Source organism: Acinonyx jubatus, chromosome C1, assembly GCF_027475565.1.
Source record: "Acinonyx jubatus isolate Ajub_Pintada_27869175 chromosome C1, VMU_Ajub_asm_v1.0, whole genome shotgun sequence".
In the NCBI taxonomy this organism is placed as follows: Eukaryota; Metazoa; Chordata; class Mammalia; order Carnivora; family Felidae; genus Acinonyx; species Acinonyx jubatus.
The window spans coordinates 123,311,411-123,331,772 of NC_069381.1; the positions used below are offsets into that span (position 1 = coordinate 123,311,411).

Below are 20,362 nucleotides of genomic sequence, written 5' to 3' on the forward strand. Positions count from 1 at the left end.
CAGCAGCTTTAGTAACTTAACCTGATTGTGCATGCCATGCATGTTGGCAGGGGGAAGCAGCACTGTCAGGCATGAGGCGATAGATTGGGGCAGAATGCCATACCAGGACCCCCATGTTCTCTCCTCTTTCGATGGGGTGTGCTCCATTCCAGGTATAGTGCATTTCCACAGGTATACTTTCAGCAGAACAACAGAATCACAATGGAGATTGACTAGATCCTCTCACCCAGGGGTACAGAGTAACTCACCTAACCTATAGGACATCCCAGTGCAAATTCCAGTAGACAACACCTTTTGGTGTTCTCAGCAGCACAGCATATGAATCCACAGTGAGAGTTGGGGCCATAACTGTCTCCCTAGACTTCTATACCTTTATAGTATTGGGTGCCTCAGCAGGGGTCCCCAGTCTGGCATATGGGGCCACAGACCCTACTGTTTGATCGTTCAAATGCATTAAAGCCTGTGACAGCACATTAGTCACTGGGCCAAGGTGGTTTTCCCTGTTAATAATTTAATCTGCTGCTTTAATATTCCATTTTTCCTTTCTACCAACCAGTGCTTTATGAGCCAGGACATGGAAAACAGTGAGGATCACCTCAGGCTCTTGCAGGTGAGCCAAATGTCCTGATACCATAGGGCTTAGTTATGATAATCTGCCCTTTGGCTTCCCAGTGTCTAAATTCTAGGCTTATGTCTTTAGAATAGCCCACCTGTCAGTGCAAAGGGTTAATGGCTATAGCTCATGAGTGCTCACCAGTGAAACCTTTCTGAGTTCAGCCCAGTGACTGCTTAGCTTGTTCCTGTTTCCACCCAGATGGTGTCAGTATTGGGTTGAATAGCAACTTGAGTTCCTCTGTGTGGGTTTCCCCAAGTAGACCTGTCTGTATATTAGGCATCAGAGGGAATTTCTTCCATTTCCTCTATAGGCCACAGAGGCCACAACACGAATAAGAGTGGGGGCATTTGAAGAATCTACATATTCTATAGGACCCAGTAGCACCTACATTTCTGGAGACAGTGGGCTGTACACGGAAAATTATAAAACTTATATGAAAAATTAAAGAAAACAGAAACAAATGAAAAGATATCCTATGTTCATGGATCACAAGAATTAATACCATTGAAATGTCCATATTACCTAAAACCATCTATAGGTCAATACAATCTCTATCAAGATTCCAATGGCATTTTCACAGAAGTGGAAAAAAAAACAACCCTAAAATTTGTATGGAACCACAAAAGATTTCAAATAGCCAAAGCAATCTGAGGAAGTATATAAAGCTAGAGGCCTCATACTTCCTGACTGAAATTGCATCACAAGGTTACAGCAATCAAAACATTATGGTACTGGCATAAAAAAAGACACATAGGCCAATAGAATAAAGATCCCAAAAATAAATCCATGCATATGTGGTCAATTAATTTATAACCAAGAAGGCAAGAATATACAATGGGTAAAGGACAGTCTCTTCCATAAATGGTGCTGGAAAAACTGAGTAGCTACATGCAGAAGAATGAAATTGAAATCATATTTTATACTAGTCACACAAATTAACTCAACATACTTAAATGTTGTACATGAAACTGTGAAAGTCCCAGAAGAAAACCAACAGGAAAAGCCCCTTAATATTGGTCTTGACAACATTTTTTGGATGTGATACTAAAAGCACAAGCAATGAAAATTAAACAAGTGGAACTACATGAAACTAAGAAGCATCTCACAGCAAAGGAAATTGTCAATAAAATCAAATATGAACCTACAGAACGACAGAAAATATTTGCAAATCATATATCCGATACGGGGTTAATATCCAAAATATTTAAAGAACTCCTATCACTCAATAGCAGAACCCACAAATAATCCAATTTAAAAATGGGCAAAGAACTTAAATAGACATTTTCCCAAAGATTTTTCCAAAGACACACAATGGCCTACAGGTACACGAAAGGTGCTTAATATCACTAACACCAGGGAAGTGCAAATCAAAATCATAATGAGATAACTGTCTCACACCTGTTAGAATTCTTATTATAAAAAAGATAAGTGATAACAAGTGTTGGTGAGAATGTACAGAAAAGGGAATCTTTGTGCACTGCTGGTAAGAATATAAATTAGTATGCCCACTACGGCAAACAGTATGGATGATCCTCAAAATATTGAAAATAGAACTACCAGGGCACTTGGCTGACTAGGCCAGTGGAGCATCCAACTCTTGATCTTAGGGTCATGAGTTTGAGTCCCACACTGGGTGTAACAAACAAACAAACAAACAAACAAACAAACAAACTTAAAAAAAACAGAACTACCATATGATCCAGCAAACCCACTCTGGATATACAACCAAAGGAAACCAAATTACTACCTCAAAGAGATATCTGCCCCTACATGTTCATTGCAGCATTATTCAAAATAGCCAAGACATGGAAACAACCAAAGTATCCACTGACAAATAAATGGATAAAGAAGATGTGATTTATATATATATATAGATGGATATATGATATATGAATATAATACACATGAAATATTATTCAGCCATAACAAAGGAAATCCTCCCATATGTGACAACATGGATGGACCTTGAGAGGATTATGCTAAGTGAAATAAGTCAGAAAGAGAAAGACAAATCTTACATAATACCACTTATTTATGAATCTAAGAAAGTCAAATTCACTCATAGAAACCAAGAGCAAATTGGTGACTGCCAAGGGCTAGGGATGGAAAGATGTTGGTCAAAGTACACAAACCTTCAAGTATAAGATAAGTAAGTTCTGGGGATTGTGCAGCATGGTGACAATGGTTAACAATACTTACTGTATTGTATACTTGAGAGTTGCTAACAGAGTATTTTTGCCACCCCCAACCCCACATACACAAACAGGTAACAATGTGAGGTGTTGGATGTGTTGACCAACCTTACTGTGGCAATAATTTCATAATACACATGTGTACCAAATCATCACATTGTACATCTTGAACTTACATAATGTTATTTGTTAATTATATCTCAATAAAGCAAGAAAAAAAATCAGGTCAAGCATCTACTTCCTTATACAGCCTTTCTGGGACCCTTTTCCCATCTAGTGAGAGTTGACTCAGTTCTTCTGTTCCAACCATACTATGGAATATGTTCTGATAATAACACTAATCACATTTTATTACACTTATTTACCTATACGCCTATCACCCACTAATAGATTATAAGCTCTTTGAGGACAGGGACAATTTTATTCATCATTATACCTTTCATGACTAAAATACAGCTTGACATAATTAGATAATAAATGGGAAAAATTAAATTATCAATGGGAAATTAATAAATAAACTTTGCTTCTCCAATAAAAATTCAAACTGAAAAAAAACAGATGTGGGAAATTTGGCTCAAACTTCTCAAGCATGCTTTAAAAATTCTATTTGAGGGGCACCTGGGTGGCTCTGTCGGTTAGGTGTCCAACTTTGGCTCGCGTGGTGATCTCGCGGTTCTTGGACGGAGCCCTGTGTGGGGATCTGTGCTGACAGCTCAGAGCCTGGAGCCTGCTTCAGATTCTGTGTCTCCCTCTCTTTCCCTACCCCTCCCCTGCTTGTGCTCTGTGTCTCAAAAATAGATAAACATTAAAAAAAAATTTTAATTCTATTTGAGCTGACAAGGTATAACTTTTTTAAAAACCAAGAGGGAAACAAGAGGTTGTAACATATCCTGAGGTCGCTATGCCTACATACATTATGCCCTAAAGTCTGAGGCAATGAACACAATAAAAAAAAAAATCTGTTTATTCTTCTGGGAAAAATAACTCTTTACGTAAATGACTGATATGTTTTACATGGGAATACTCCTCACTTGTAAGGAATTTTCTATTTGGTAGGGTGCTTGTTAAAAACTCAGATTCCTAAAGCCCATGCCAAACAAGCCCTATTAAATCTGAGTCTCTAAGCAGGTGCAACTTTTGCAAGGTTCCCATATGTTTCCTGACATTTGACCATGGCTTCTCTACCCCCAGTTTATTGTCAAAGTCCCAGATTCTACTCTTGGGGGCTGGGGCTATTTTCCCCTCTTTCCTGACAGTTCTTAGAACTGGAGATTTTTTTCTCTGATGCAAACCTAATGGCCCAATTATACATGACTTTTTAACCCCAAATCTTATTATTGCAAAGCACATTTTTGCTTTGAAAATCACTTCAAAGTGGAGATAACCCAAACATTCACTGGTTTATTTGATTAAGACTCTAAGCCCTTCTGATTACATCACACCTGTCCTCTTCCCTCTGCACTAGCAGTATCCAATTTGCTTCAGAGCACAGGTCTATGGGCTTGAATCTGTTTAAACCTAACAGCAGAGCTGCAGAAAATATACATATATGTCATTATGCGGTCATTAATATCGGTAAGTGAATCAATACAAGATTTTGTGGTAGTAAGTTATATGCAGTACCTATTGAACATATGTGGTAGAATTTTTCTGATCAATCAAAGCAATACTATTATGGTATTTTCAGTAAATTTATAACAATGTAGAGGTTAATTAACAATTAGTGATCCTCATAGATGCCAGTTTACCAAGATATTATTCTATTCTCTTAGCAATGGAGCTATAAAGCCCTCCAAATCACATAACAGATGTTATACTTTCATTGTTGGTCTCATGGAACTTTTCCAACAATCTATGAGGTTTTCTGAAGGTGTTAGAATTACATCCATTTGAACAACAGAAAGTATATGGGTTTCTATTTATATCTATCATGAGTCAAATGTTCAAACAATAGCTTTTTCGGAGATTAGTGCCACAAATGCAAAATAATCCATACCCAATGGAGCCTAACAGAGAGAATTCCTTACATTCTTTTCTTATCAGAGAAGTAGGCTCTGCTTTGAGGGGGGCTGGGTGTTTTTATCTGCCTTTTCACTAATTTTACTAGGAAACAAATGAATAGTTTACTTCCACATATAAATTCACAAAGCTGTAGAACAAAAGAGCCAGAAGGGACTTAAGAAGTCAACCTCCTTGTTCAAGGTCAGTGGCAAAAATGGGACTATAACCAGATCTGCTCTTTCTACTGTTCCATAAATTCAGTTCAGGTGATTTAACATATGTATATTAGATACCAACTTTGTATAAAGGAAACATCTTTTGAAGCATAATGTTTGTAACAACACAGCTGTCCCAAAATATCTGCCACAAATCCCTCCTTCGCTATGACATGGTCTCTTGATAAAGTTTTTGTTAAAGCAAAATGTATACCCTGTATACAATAACAATCTGAAAAGAGAAATTCTTTGTCCACCCATGACTCATTCATTTGTCCAGTCAATTATCAAGGATATAGTAAGAGTCTTACCATGTCAGGCACAACTAAGTCTAAGGGTAAGTAGATCAACCAGACATGGTTCCTACCCTTGAGGAATGTACTGGCTAATGGGGAGAGACAGAAATATCAACTAATGACTAATAGCATTATGACCAAGGCAAAGAAATGCTGAAACAGCAGTTTAACATTTAGCTTGAAGGTAGTCAATAAGAGAACATTTGTGATGGATTTGGAAGTACACCTGGTCATCTTTCTTTAAGGTTTGAGTGCAATTAATGGGATGCTACTCTGCTATGCTCGGAGTTACCAACCATCACGTACTGTAACAGAAAGTTCACTCATTCGGAATCTCTAAAATTCTCTTCTCTTTCATACACCAAAACAGCAGTGGGATTCAGTTTTGCCCTAACCCAGTTTGCTAAGTGGAGATTTAAAACCTGGCATCAGAAGGCTGTGTTGGAAGCATGGTACTGGGGGTTCAGAAGTTATCTCAAGGAGTAAGGCAGCATCTATTCACAGTCATAAAGATTCTGAGGATGGAAGAACACACTCCCCAACATTATGCTCAGAGAAGAGGCCAGGACTCTGAGGATCAATGCTCTGTCATTCCCTCGCCTATGCATACTTGCAAGGCATAAGGCAGCCCCAGAGTGGTGAGGTCAAGTCAGGTGATTACAGAGTGCCTGTCACCTCAAGGGTTAGTGATTATGGAGTTCAGGCTGTAAGACGAACATTTTTTTAGGAATAATGGCAAGAACTGAACAGAAGACTGTAGGGGGCTGTGCTCCTGCATAGGAAACTTTTCCCAAAGGCCCTATGAGGACAGCTATAGGGTTTGGTTGAGATGATGTCTTGCCCTAATGGGACCAGTTTTCAAGGCTTCTCTGAGTCAGTTTTTCAGTTCACCTGCCCAGTTGCTTACAGGAGAGCTAGCTGGCTGGGTTAGGACTAGTTCCAGGGCTTGCCACATCATAGAAACAGAGTACTCTCTTTGCTTCTTGCCACAACTCAGAACTATTTCTGATCCCATGTCTCACCATGATAATAAGAGTTGTCACCTTCTCTAACACCGTAACGTACCAGAAATGAAGTCATAACTCAAGCTTTCTTCCTAAAATATCCACAGACTCCTTTATGCCAATTTATCCAATCCTTTTTAAGAACACTCAGATGCCATCACTAAGAGGAACTGGCTGGCTTCCATAAGTCAAATGAAAGTCTCTATTCACCTTTTCTGCAGACCTCCTTAAAACAACTTCTATCTGTAAGCAGCGTAACACAATGGTTGAAAGCACAGCCTTTAGAGCCATATTCCTTGAGTTTAAAATATCCTGGCTCCACTACTTACTACCTGTGTAAATTTAAATGTCTTGTGTCAACCATTTGTAAAATAGACATTACAATAGCTCCTACTTCATGGGGTTGTTATGGTACCTATAAAATAGATAAAGCATTTAGATCAGAGTCAGCATAATATAAACACTAGTGATTATTATTTTAGTAAATGCAACTAGAAGCTGTTTTCATGAGAGAGGAAAATCTGACAGGATGCTGTATTACAAAAAGATTAAAAAATTGCCAAATAAACAGCATTCAGGACATCTCAGAGGAAAGAGTTCATATAAAGATACGAAGGTATTTGATCTCTGAACATGTATTTATTGAAGCCCTGTTCAAAGCACCAGTGATATAGGCATTCACAAAAAAGACCCCATTCTCTGTCCTCATGGAGCTAATACTCAATGGGGGGAATGGGGGGGTTGGGGAACAGATAATTTACCAAAAACATAGGCAAAATGATATAATATATGAGCTCAGGATGAGTATTATGGAAAAAAAATAAATGGGTATGAGAATTCAAAGTTGGGAAAGATGGTGTAATTTAGTTAGGGTGGTTGGGAAAGCTTTATTGACAAGATAGCATTTGCTTTAGGGCCAGAAGGAGGGAAGGCTGCAATCCATGGGTATAGTTGAGGAAATTCTTTCCATGTTTCTTGCAAAGTTTCTGAGATAAAAACTTGGTGTGTTTGAAAAACAGCAAAGAGGTCAATATAGGTGGAGCAGAGTAAGGGAAGGAGAGACTGGTAGAAGATAAGGTCAAACACTAGCAAGGATGGGGGCAGATAATATAAGATCTCGTAAGCCACAGGGTAATGACTCTGGGTTTTACTCTGAGAGAGCTGGAAGATAATGCAGAATTGTGAATGGAAGAGTCATATAGTCACACTTCAGTTTTTAAAGGACCATTTTGGCTTCTGTGTTAAAAATAATAATAATAAAATTATGAGTCAAAGAGGGAGAAAGCAGGATACCAATGAGAAGGCGGCTACAATGTTCTAGATGAAGAATCATGGTAGCTTGGACCAGGGTGGTAATATCAGAGAGGATGAAAAGGAGTCTGGTTTAGATATATTTAAAGGTAAGGCCAACAGTACCTGCTGACAGACTGGATATGAGCGTAGGGTATAAAATAAAGTGGGGAGTCAAAAAAAAAACTCCAAGAAATTAAAACCCAACACCTAGAAAAATAGAAATTATATATTTTAAAAAATTTTAGTATTTATTTATTTTTGAGAGAGAGAAAGAGAGACAGAGTGCAAGTGGGGGAGATGCAGAGAGATGGAGACACAGACTCCAAAGCAGGTTCCAGGCTCTGAGCTATCAGCACAGAGCCCAATGTGGGGCTTGAACTCACAGACCACGAGATCATGACCTGAGCTGAAGTCGGACGCCTAACCAAGTGAGCCACTCAGGTGCCCCAGAATTTATATTTACTATGGGAAAAGGACTGTGGAATGAGAAGGTTGTAAGAGGATCACAATTTTAGTTTTGAATATAATGTGTTTGAGACGTTTGTTAGACATACAAGCAAGGGCATCAAGTGGAGAAATAGGAGATGGGAGTTTGGGGGAGGTCTGGGCTGGTGATTTAAATTTGAAGATCATCAGGGGAAAAGGTATTTAGGAGAGTGATAACAGTGAAAGGAAGAGATGTAAGGATTGAGATGTGGAGCCTCCAATATTTAGGGTTTGGGGAGACAACAGGAACCAGCAAAGAAAACACTGAGGAAGAAGAGACTTGAACGATGTGGTATATTGCAAGCCAAGTGATGAAGCTGTATCAAGGAGAGTGTCTTAGTTCTGATTAATATAACAGAATACCACACATGGGTGGCTTATAAACAATACAAACTTATTTCTCAAAGTTCTGGAGTCTAGAAGTCCAAGATCAAGGAGCATCATGGTCAAGTTCTGGTGAGAGCTCTCTTCTGGGGTGCAGATTTCTCTTTGTATCCTCATGTGGCAGAAGCAGAGAAAGGAGGCAGGCTCTCTCATGACTCATTACAAGGGCACTAATCCCTTCCTTAAGGACATCATCCTCATGACTGCATCTAATCTAATTACTTCCTGAATGTCCCACCTCCTAATACCATCATATTGAGGAATAGAGTTTTAACATATAAATTTAGGGTAGGACATAAACATTCAGTCCCTAACAGTGAATATTTGCATTAATCTAAATATTATTGATAGGTCAAGTAATATGAAGACTAAGAATAAAGAAATAAGTCTAGTATTGCCCAAGGGACTTAGCAGTATGGAGGTCTTTGGTGACCTTGAAAAAAAGAAGCCTGATTTGAGTAGCTTCTAGAGGTCATGGATGAGAGAAACTGGAAAAAATTAATGTATTTCTGGTGTCAGCAGCAAAAGGGGAACAGAAACATGGAATGGTATCTAAGACTGACCAATGGGATCAGGAGAGGAATATTTTTCTTAGGGGAAAGCAACATGTTTATATACTTTGGGGGATGATAGTCAAGAGGGGGAAATTGACATGCCAAGGAGGTGAGAGTTGCCAACATCCTAAGTAAGGGGGAAGGAACTGAATGTAGTGAATCTAATTGGATCTAATGTAAGGCTGGAGGGGCTGGCTTCAGGCAGGAGCATGGACAATTCCTCTCTAGGAGCAGAAAGATATATCTCCTAACTAATTCCGCTTTTTCAGTGGAATAGAGAACAAAGCAATCAGCTGCGATGAATGATCAAGACTGATGTATTAGAGGGGCGCCTGGGTGGCTCAGTAGGTTAAGCGTCCGACTTCAGCTTAAGTCGTGAGCTCATGGTCCATGAGTTCAAGCCCAGAGCCTGGAGCCCGCTTCAAATTCTGTGTCTTCCTCTCTCTCTGCCCCTCTCCTGCTTGTGCTCTCTCTCTCTCTCTCTCTCTCTCAAAAATAACAAATCAACATTTAAAAATTTAAAAAAAAAAGACTGATGTATTAGAGATTGGAGGAGTGAAGGAAAGCTATGGAGCAGTCCTGCAGGTGAGTGGACCAGAGAAACGCAGTAGGATGGCAGGGTGGCACTACCACCCGTTTAATATTAGCACTTAGGAATTTCAATGAGACCAAGCAGCTGGAAAAGGCAGAGACAGAAGAGGTGAGAGTGAAGAGTTGGAGGGTTTGGTAAACAGTATAAAAACCCTATTAAGGATTTTATACTCCAACCTACAAGATAAAGGGAAGCTAATCCTGCTTGTCAAGCAGGGCAATGGCATAATTTAAGAGGGCTTGCCAGAGAGAAAATTCTGGTCAGCAAGAACATGATGGGCTAAAAGATTTTAGTGGAGATATGGTCTTTGTGGTATCTAAAACTCCTTCTTATAACCAAAAAAAAAAAAAAAAAAATAGAGTTTGCTCTATAAAACTAACCCAGTAGGTGGGGGAGCCAAGATGGCGGAACAGCATGGAAGTTGTTTTTGCATCTCACATCCATGAAATACAGCGAGATCAACCCTAAACCATCCTATACATCTAGAAAACTTATTTGAAGATTAACACAACAATCTGCATAACCTGAACCACAGAACTCAGCAGGTACACAGCACAAAGAGGTAAACAGGGGACAGAAGCTGCAGAAGGCTGGGAGCTGTTTTTGCTTGCAGAGAGAGGACAGAGACGGGGAGGAGAGTATGAGAAAAGCAGCCCCCTCAAAAGCAGCCAGAAAGAAACTGGAATAGTGGAAACAGTCGCAGGGACTGAACTAAAAAGGGAGAAAGGAGAGGGTTTAAATTCCATTAAGACTCTATAAACAGGGGGAGTGCAGAGTCTGAAACTCCAACGCTCAATAACTGGTGGTGCTCTGGTGGGAAGGGTGAATCCCCAGGAGCAGAGTGGGGTCTGGAAGGTCCTCAGGCCACCCAGGGAGAAGCAGTTTCACTGCTAGAAGGACATTTGGTAGAGGCTGTATGGCCACCTGGTCCCAGCAGACCCCAGAGAACAACCACATTCGCTGGTGCTGGAATAGGGTCATTGAAGGTGAAGTCTGGTGCCAGATGTGGGTTGTGATTTGCCATAATCCCTGAAATGCTGCTCCTACAGGATCACGTGAACTTTTTCTGTGGCACCCAGCTGCAGTCTCTGGGCATCAACAGCAGCATGGTCCTGGGTGAGGCTGGCACCCGGCCATGGTTCATTGAGACCCAACCCCAGAGGATCTGAGTAGGTCAAAGCTGCAGTCCCTCAGAAGTGAGGGGTCGGGAAACACAGCCGCATCTGAGATAAAACTCAGGAGGGAAGTGGAGCCTGGCAACTTGATGGCTTGGTCATGGACAGTGTTAAAGCGGGGAATGGACAGAAACCAGAGACAAAGGATGGGTGTGCAATTGCTGGTCTGGGAGAGCACAGAGTTCCTATACTAGAGACTGGGAGGCTGGGTGATGCCATTTTCACCATTCCCGTGCATGCGCATACACACCAACAAGCGCCACAACATTCAACCCTAGTAAGCTAAGCAGCGCCATCTAGTGGAGAACAGAGCCCTTACATTAAGCCCCACCTGACTGGGCCAAACTCACTCTTCAGGAACACCACAAATCTCTCTGCCTGCTTAGTTTACGGACTACAAAGTGCTTCATAGTTTGACTTCTAGGGGAAAGCAATGTAATTTCAATCGTATTTCAGTCTGTTCGCTGGTCCATGTATTCAATTTTTTTATTTCTTTTTTTTCTTGAATACAGAAAGAGAAAAATCGATTTTTACTGTCAATTTTTATTAAAAATATTTTTCTTTATTTTTTCTTCTAAATTTTTTACTTTTTTGTAATGTTTTCAAATTCTATTTTACTTCCATTATTTCATTTTATTCTATTTCATTGTATTCATTTTCTCAAATTTTCAAACATTTTCCTTTTTTCCCCCCCTTTTTTATCTAATCTATCAAGCTCCTTTCAATAGCTAGACCAAAACACACCAGGATCTAAAAATCATTTATTTGATTTGTGTGTGTTGCTTTTAATTTTTTAATTTTAATTTTTTTTTACCTTATTAATACCTTTTTTCCTTAAAAATGATGAAACAGGAATTCACCGCAAAAGAAACAGCAGGAACAAACAACAGTCAGGGACATAATCAACACAGATACAAGCAAGATGTCTGAACCAGAATTTAAAATCACGATAATAAGAATACTAGCTGGGGTTGAAAATAGGTTAGAATCCCTCTCTGTGGAGATAAAAGAAAAAAGCTAGTCAGGATGAAATAAAAAATGCTATAACTGAGCTGCATCTCGAATGTATGCCATGGATAAGGCAGAGCAGGAAATCAGCAATAGAGAGGACAAACTTATGGAGAATACTGAAGCAGAAAAAAAGAGGGAGACTAAGGCAAAAGAGCACAATTTAGGAATTAGAGAAATCGGTGACTCATTAAAAAGGAACAACATCAGAATCATGAGGGTCCCAGAAGATGAAGAGAGAGAAAAGGGGTAGTAGGGTTCTGTGAGCAAATCATTGCAGATAACTTTCCTAACCTGGGGAAAGACACAGACATCAAAATCCAGGAAGCATAGAGGACTCCCATAAGATTCAACAAAAAACCGACCATCAACAAGGAATATCATAGTCAAATTCACAAAATACTCAGGCAAGGAAAGAACCATGAAAGCAACAAGGGAAAAAAGTCCTTAACCTACAAGGGAAGGCAGGACAGTTTCACAGCAGACCTATCCAAAGAAATTTGGCAGGCCAGAAAGGAGTGGCAAGATACATGCAATGTGCTGAATCAGAAAAATATGCAGCCAAGAATTCCTTATCCACCAAGGCTGTCATTCAAAATAGAAGGAGAGATTAAAAGTTTCCCAAACAAAACTTAAAGGAGTTCGTGACCACTAAACGAGCCCTCGAGAAATTTTCAGGGGGACTCTCTGAGGGGAGAAAAGATGAAAAAAAGAAAAAAAAATACCAAAAGCAATAAAGACTAGAAAGCACCAGAAAACACCACCAGAAACTCCAACTCTAAAAGAAACATAATGGCAACAAACTACTATCTTTCAGTACTCACTGTAAACATCAATGGACTAAATGCTGCAATCAAAAGACATAGGTAATAGAATGGAAAAGAAAACAAGACCCATCTATATGCTGTTTATAAGAGACCCACATTAGACTGAAAGACACCTTCAGATTGAAAGTAAGGGGATGGAAAACCATCTATCATGCTAATGGTCACCAAAAGAAAGCCGGAGTAGCCATACTCATATCAGATAATCTAGACTTTAAAATAAAGACTGTAACAAGAGATGAAGAAGGGTGTTATATCATAATTAAGGGGGTCTATCCACCAAGAAGACTTAACAATTGTAAACGATTATGCTCCAAATGTTGAAGCACCCAAATATATGAATCAATTAATCACAAATATACAGAAACTCATTGATAATAATACCATAATAGTGGGGGACTTCAACACCCCACTTATAGCAATGGAAAGATCATCAAAACAGAAAATCAACAAGGAAACAATGGCTTTGAATGACACACTGGACCAGATGGACTTAACAGATATATTCAGAACATTTCATCCTAAAGCAGCAGAATATACATTCTTCTCCAGTGCACATGGAATGTTGTGCAGAATAGATCACATACTGGGACACAAATCAGCCCTCAACAAGTACAGAAATATCGGATCATACCGTGCATATTTTCAGACCACAATGCTGTGAAACTCGAAATCAACCACAGAAAAAAAATTGGAAAGATGGCAAGTACTTGGAGACTAAAGAACATTCTACTAAAGAATGAATGGGCTAACCAAGAAGTTGAAGAGGAAATTAAAAGGTCCATAGAAGCCAATGAAAATGGTAACACTGCAGCCAAAACCTCTGCAAAGCAGCAAAGGTAGTAACACAAGGGAAGTATATAGCAATCCAGGTCTTCCTAAAGAAGGAAGAAAGGTCTCAGATACAAAACCTAACCTTACACCTTAAAGAGCTGGAAAAAGAACAGCAGATAAAACCCCAAACCAGCAGAAGACAAGAAGTGATAAAGATTAGAGCAAAAATCAATGCTATTGAAACTAAACACACACACACACACACACACACACACACACACACACACACACACAAAACCAAAAACCAAAACAAAAAACAAAAAACAAAAAACAAAAAAACAGTAGAACAGATCAAGGAAACCAGAAGCTGGTTCTTTGAAAGAATTAACAAAATTGATAAACCACTAGCCAGTTTGATCGAAAAGAAAAAGGAAAGGACCCAAATAAATAAAATCAAAAATGAAAGAGGAGAGATCACAACCAACACAGAAATAAAACCAATAATAAGAGAATATTATGAGAAATTGTACTCCAATAAAATGGGCAATCTGGAAGAAATGGACAAATCCCTAGAAATATATAAACTACCCAAACTGAAACAGGAAGCAATAGAAAATTTGAACAGACCCATAACCAGTAAGGAAATCAAATTAGTAATCAAAAATCTCCCAAAAACCAAGAGCCCAGGTCCAGATGGCTTTCTAGGGGGAACTCTACCAGACATTTAAGGAAGAGTTAACACCTATTTTCTGGAAGCTGTTCCAAAAAATAGAAATAGAGGAAAAACTTCCAACCTCTTTCTATGAAGCCAGCATTACCTTGATTCAAAACCAGACCCCACTAAAAAGGAGAACTATAGATCAATTTCCCTGATGAACATGGATGCAAAAATCCTCAACAAGATATGAGCCAACCGGATCCAACAATACATTAAAAAATATTCACCATGACCAAGTGGGATTTATACCTGGGATGCAGGGCTGGTTCAATATCTGCAAAACAATCAATGTGATTCATCACATCAATAAAAGAAAGGACAAGAACCATATGATCCTCTCAATAGATGCAGAGAAAGCATTTGACAAAATACAGCATCCTTTCTTGATAAAAACCCTCAAGAAAGTAGGAATAGAAGGATCATACCTCGAGATCATAAAAGCCATATACAAAAGACCCAATGCTAATATTCTCCTCAATGGGGGAAAAACTGAGAGCTTTCTACCTAAGGTCAGGAACAAGACAGGGATGTCCACTCTAGCCACTGTTATTCAACATAGTATTGGAAGTCTTAGCCTCAGCAATCAGACAACACAAAGAAATAAAAGGCATCCAAATCGGCCAGGAAGAGGTCAAACTTTCACTTTTTGCAGAAGGCATGAAACTCTATATGGAAAACCCAAAAGATTCCATCAAAAAACTGCTAGAACTGATCCATGAATTCAGCAAAGTGGCAGGATATAAAATCAATGCACAGAAATCGGTGGCATTCCTATATGCCAACAATGAAGCAACAGAAAGAGAAATCAAGGAATCGATCCCATTTACAATTGCACCAAAAACCATAAAATACCTAGGAATAAATCTAATCAAAGAGGTGAAAAATCTATACACTGAAAACTATGGAAAGCTTATGAAAGAAATTGAAGATGACACACAAAGAATGAAAAATATTTCATGCTCCTGGATAGGAAGAACAAATCTTGTTAAAATGTCAATACTACCCAAAGAATCTACATATTCAATGCAATCCCTATCAAAATAACACCAGCATTCTTCACAGAGCTACAATAAACAATCCTACAATGTGTATGGAACCAGAAAAGACCCCAAATAGCCAAAGCAATCTTGAAAAAGAAAACCAAAGCAGGAGGCATCACAATCCCCGATTTCAAGCTGTATTACAAAGATGTAATCATCAACACAGTGTAGTACTGGCACAAGAACAGACACTCAGATCAATGGAACAGAATAGAGAACCCAGAAATGGACCCACAAACATATGGCCAACTAACCTTTGACAAAGCAGGAAAGAATATCCAATGGAGTAAAGACAGTCTTCTCAGCAAGTGGTACTGGGAAAATTGGACAGCGACACGCAGAAGAACGAGCCCGGACCACTTTCTCACACCATACGCAAAAAAACACTCAAAATGGATGAAAGACCTAAATGTAAGATAGGAAGCCATCAAAATCCTCAAGGAGAAAGCAGGCAAAAACCTCTTTGACCTTGGCCATAGCAACTTCTTACTCAACACATCTCCAGAGACAAGGGAAACAAAAACAAAAATGAACTATTGGGACTTCATCAAAATAAAAAGCTTCCGCACAGCGAAGGAAACAATCAGCAAAACTAAAAGGCAACTGACAGAATGGGAGAAGATATTTGCAAATGACATATCAGATAAAGGGATAGTATCCAAAATCTATAAAGAACAACTCAAACTCAACACCCCCAAAACAAATAATCCATTGAAGAAATGGGCAAAGACATGAATAGGCACTTCTCCAAGGAAGACATCCAGATGGCCAACTGACACATGAAAAAATGCTCAACATCACTCATCATCAGGGAAATACAAATCAAAACCACAATGAGATATCCCCACGCCTCTGTCAGAATGGCTAACATTAACAACTCAGGCAACAACAGATGTTGGCGAAGATGTGAAGAAAGAGGAACTCTTTGTACTGCTGGTGGGAATGCAAACTGGTGCAGCCACTCTGGAAAACAGTACGGAGGTTCCTCAAAAAATTCAAAAGAGGACTACCCTACAACCCAGCAAGTGTACTACTAGGTATTTATCCAAGGGATACAGGTATGCTGTTTCGAAGGGGCATGTGCACCCCAATGTTTATAGCAGCCCTATTAACAACAGCCAAAGTATGGGAAAAGCCCAAATTCCATTGATGGATGAATGGATAAAGAAGATGTGGTATGTATGTGTGTGTGTGTATATATATATGTGTGTGTGTACATATACACACATATACACACACACATATATATACACACACATACATACTCATACACACATGTGTATATATATATACACATACATACATACATAAACACACATACACAATGGAATATTTTTTGGCAATCAAAAAGAATGATATCATGCCATTTGCAACTACATGGATGGAACTAGAGAGTATTATGCTAAGGGAAATTAGAGAAAGACAAATATCATAGGACTTCACTCATATGAGGACTTTAAGACACAAAACAGATGAACATAAGGGAAGGGAAGCAAAAATAACATAAAAAAAGGGAGGGGGACAAAAACATAAGAAACTCTTAAGTGTGGAGAACAAACAGGGTTACTGGAGGAATTGTGGGAGGGGTGATGTGCTAAATGGGTAAGGGGCATTAAGGAATCTACTCCTGAAATCATAGTTGCACGTTATGGTAACTAACTTTTGATGTAAATTTAAAAAACAAATTAAGTAAAAATTAAAAAAATAAACAGTAACCCAGTAAATAAAAGATTTCCCCACAGAATATTGTTGAAAACTCCAAGTCAGTCATGAGTCCCCACTAAGTTTTGTAACTAAGTGGCTTTCTTAATTCCCCTAGTTTCTCATAAATACGGACCATATGCTCTGACACAAATCTGCTCTTGCCCTGCCTCAAGGTTAGCAAAAAGAAAATATTCTCCTATTACTTGGCTTGTTAAAAAGAAAAGAAAGAGGGAAAAATTCATTTGAGATAAACCAACTATTTCTCACAATGGAAAATCTGCATGATTACTTTTGACATAATGTATTGCATTTATTTCTGGCTAACTTTGAGTAAGTTAGTGACGCTTTTTAAATGACCAAATATTGCACATTTCACACACATACACACACACACATGAACAGCATCAAAGAAAAGTGAATAGGATATAACATAAATGCAGTAAGAACACAAAAGATTAGTTTTCCTATAAAATGTAAAATAACTGCTTTGGGAACAGTTTTCCATTTTATAACTTCACAAGCAAATTTATGTTTGCTTCTAATTTGTTAACCATTTTTAGAAATACTATTTTCAATGATAACCCTAAGTACAAATGTGATTATGGTTCAGAAAGAGGGAAACATTTTTTTCTCTTTAGTAAATTAATCATGTTGAAAACTGAAAGGATATCAGTTTTGCAAAAGACAATTCCAACAGACAACATTGTCTATATCTGAACCATCATTTCAGTAAAAGTACAGTCAGTGAGGCTGTATCCTTGACTCAAAATCATGTACCATTTGTGTTGGGAACCCCAGAAACTCTCCTCCAACCTGATGATTGTCATCCAGGAGCTCTCTCTCTCTCCTTCTCTATATATATTTTTTTACTGATGAAATGGAATGTTCAAACTATCTTTATCATGACTCCAGGATCTGGCTTTTTAAGTCCAGCTCAGTTCTAAAATGGTCTTAACTCATTTGCCTCGGGTTAGTTATCTTAATTCTGAATACCCAAATAAAAGAAAGGGACCTCAAATTAATTCTTTGATCATTAAAGAAAACAGGTCTACAACAATGATACATACCAAACCTTACTAGCTAAGATAGTATGCCTATCTCTTCCAAGTTACTAAAAGATTGATGCTTTCTTTCAGCTTAATGGTCAACCTGATATATGATGGGTGCCTCAGGAAACAACAGTAATTTATGCTTGGAGATTCAGGCTATTTCTTTGTTTTAATCAGCAGTCATTATAAGTATGTTACTGTCTACAGATTTATTCTAGACCTATTTTCTATGTTTTAGTTCATATGTGAGAGAGAGAGACACAGAGCACGAGCAGGGGAGGGGCAGAGAGAGGGAGACACAGAATCTGAAGCAGGCTCCAGGCTCCCAGCTGTCAGCACAGAGCCTGACATGGGGCTTGAAGTCACGAGCAGTGAGATCATGACCTGAGCCGAAGTCAGACGCTTAATCAACTGAGTCACCCAGATGCCCCTAGACCTATTTTAAATTTGCAAATTAATATCAGACTCCAAAAGTATTGATTATTATCTAAGCCTTTAGCCCATTCACAAGGTGCATTTACTTTGAACAAAATGTATTTCTATAAAATGCTCTAGTCTCCTATTTTTAGGAGCTACACAGACATAGAAGCAGAGAACCAACAGCTTCTTCATACACAACTTAAGAGCCATCTCTACACCCCTGATGCCAATTGAAAACAACCTTTACATGGCCACTTGATCAACATCCATAAGCTCAGGGCAATGGTTTGAAAATGCCAAATGAAACCAGAGCTCAACAGGTATAAGGAGTCACACCATGACCTATAGTATTTCCATCTACATGTCCAAATGACAACTATTAACAGCTGCTTTCCTGTCAATTTCATGACTGCACAACTTGTATGAATGCAAATATAACATACTTTTTAATGCAAAGCTCACTCTAAAATATAAAATCTATGGAGAAAAACCCAAAGTTCTATTTTAAACAATCAGCTGCACCCAAAGAGAGAACGATACTTTCCTAACTATAAATAACTGAATTTCAAAGTCTACGATGGTTTTTCACCAATAGAGCTCAGGAATGTTATCAAGAACACATGGTAAACTCTTACAACAAAGGCAATGACCTTTTCCTGTATATTTTAGGATAAAATAACAGCTATTGCCTTGACATTATGAATTCATTGTATAATTCCGACCTCTTAAAAAGGAAACAAACTCTCTTGGTGGCTAAATTTTGCCAAGGGAAAAATACATTTAGATAATCATTGAGGATAACAGAAATTGCAGCAGAAGAAAAAAAAAAGGATATGAGATTCAAATTCAACCTGTAGGTATAATTACTCAGATTCTAAACTTAATCCCATTTCCTGAGATGTGACACCAGCTTTACAGGTACCATTGCTTATATCAGGCTGAAGTATGGCTTTTCCCCATTCATCCTGGGGACAGTGTGGTAGATGAAAGAATGTGGGCTTTGGGGCCCATGAGAACGAAGTTATCAAAATGACAGCACTTACTAATACTGTGATTTCAGAAACATGACCTACTCTCTTTTGAGCCTCAGATTGTAGATTTTCGAAATGAGAGTAATCATACTTACCTCACCTGGAGGTTATGATGTGCATGCTAAGGATGTAATTCCAGTGCCAACCAGGAACTTGGAGTACAGAGGTAGAAGGAAGACGCAAACCTATACAAATAAATAAACAGAGTTATAACCTGGGGTAAGGGCAAACTGGGATTAGCACTGGGTGAGCAAATAATGGCACAAGGGCATACAGAAAAAAAAACAAACAAACAAACCCATGTGGGTAGTGACTAGGTACTACAGACACAAACCTGTCATGGAATGGATTTGCCCCCAAAATCCATATGCTGAAGTCCTAACTACCCCATGTAACTGTACTTGGATACCAGATCTTGAAAGGTAAAGTGGAGGTTGAATGAGCTCACTTGGGGGCAGGGACCCTATCTGATAACTGGTGTCTTATAAGAAGAGAGTGGGCACCTACACACCCAGAAGGAAGACCACGTGAAGACAGTGGGAAGGAGGTCGTCCACCAGTCACGGAGAGAGGAGACCCACCCTAGCCACACCTTGATCTAAAGTGTGAGAAAATAAATAAATCAATTTCTGTTGCTTAAGCCACCTAGTCTGTGGTACTTTGTGATGGCAGACCCAGCAAACTGATATGAAATCCCAACACTTACTCATGCAGCGAATGGTGTTTGAGCTTTTGTAGGAGTTAGGCACTGTTCTAGGGCCCTAAGGAAACAGCCCTAAACAAAGCTAGTTTGGTTTTTGAACCCCATGGAGCCGACATTCTGGCAGGGACTGCAGCAGGCGACAGACAGCAAGCAAGTAAGAAAAACAGATGATGCCAAGGACCGGGAAGAAAAAGAAGGCGGGGAAGGCAGATCAGGTGTTTGGGTCGGAGAAGGAGCAGTTTTCAGTTTTACATAGAGAGCTAGCAGAGACCCCACTGAGCAGG

General features: G+C 38.9%; 1 long non-coding RNA gene across 2 annotated transcripts in view; it reads right to left on the minus strand.

The window, feature by feature from the left end:
• LOC106978237 (uncharacterized) overlaps positions 1–20,362 on the minus strand; it is a 76,219-nt gene that overhangs the window by 50,870 nt on the left and 4,987 nt on the right. For both annotated transcript variants that reach the window (XR_008295289.1, XR_008295288.1), the window contains exon 2: positions 19,472–19,561. This is a non-coding gene — a long non-coding RNA (uncharacterized LOC106978237). The remainder of the gene's footprint in view (positions 1–19,471; positions 19,562–20,362) is intronic.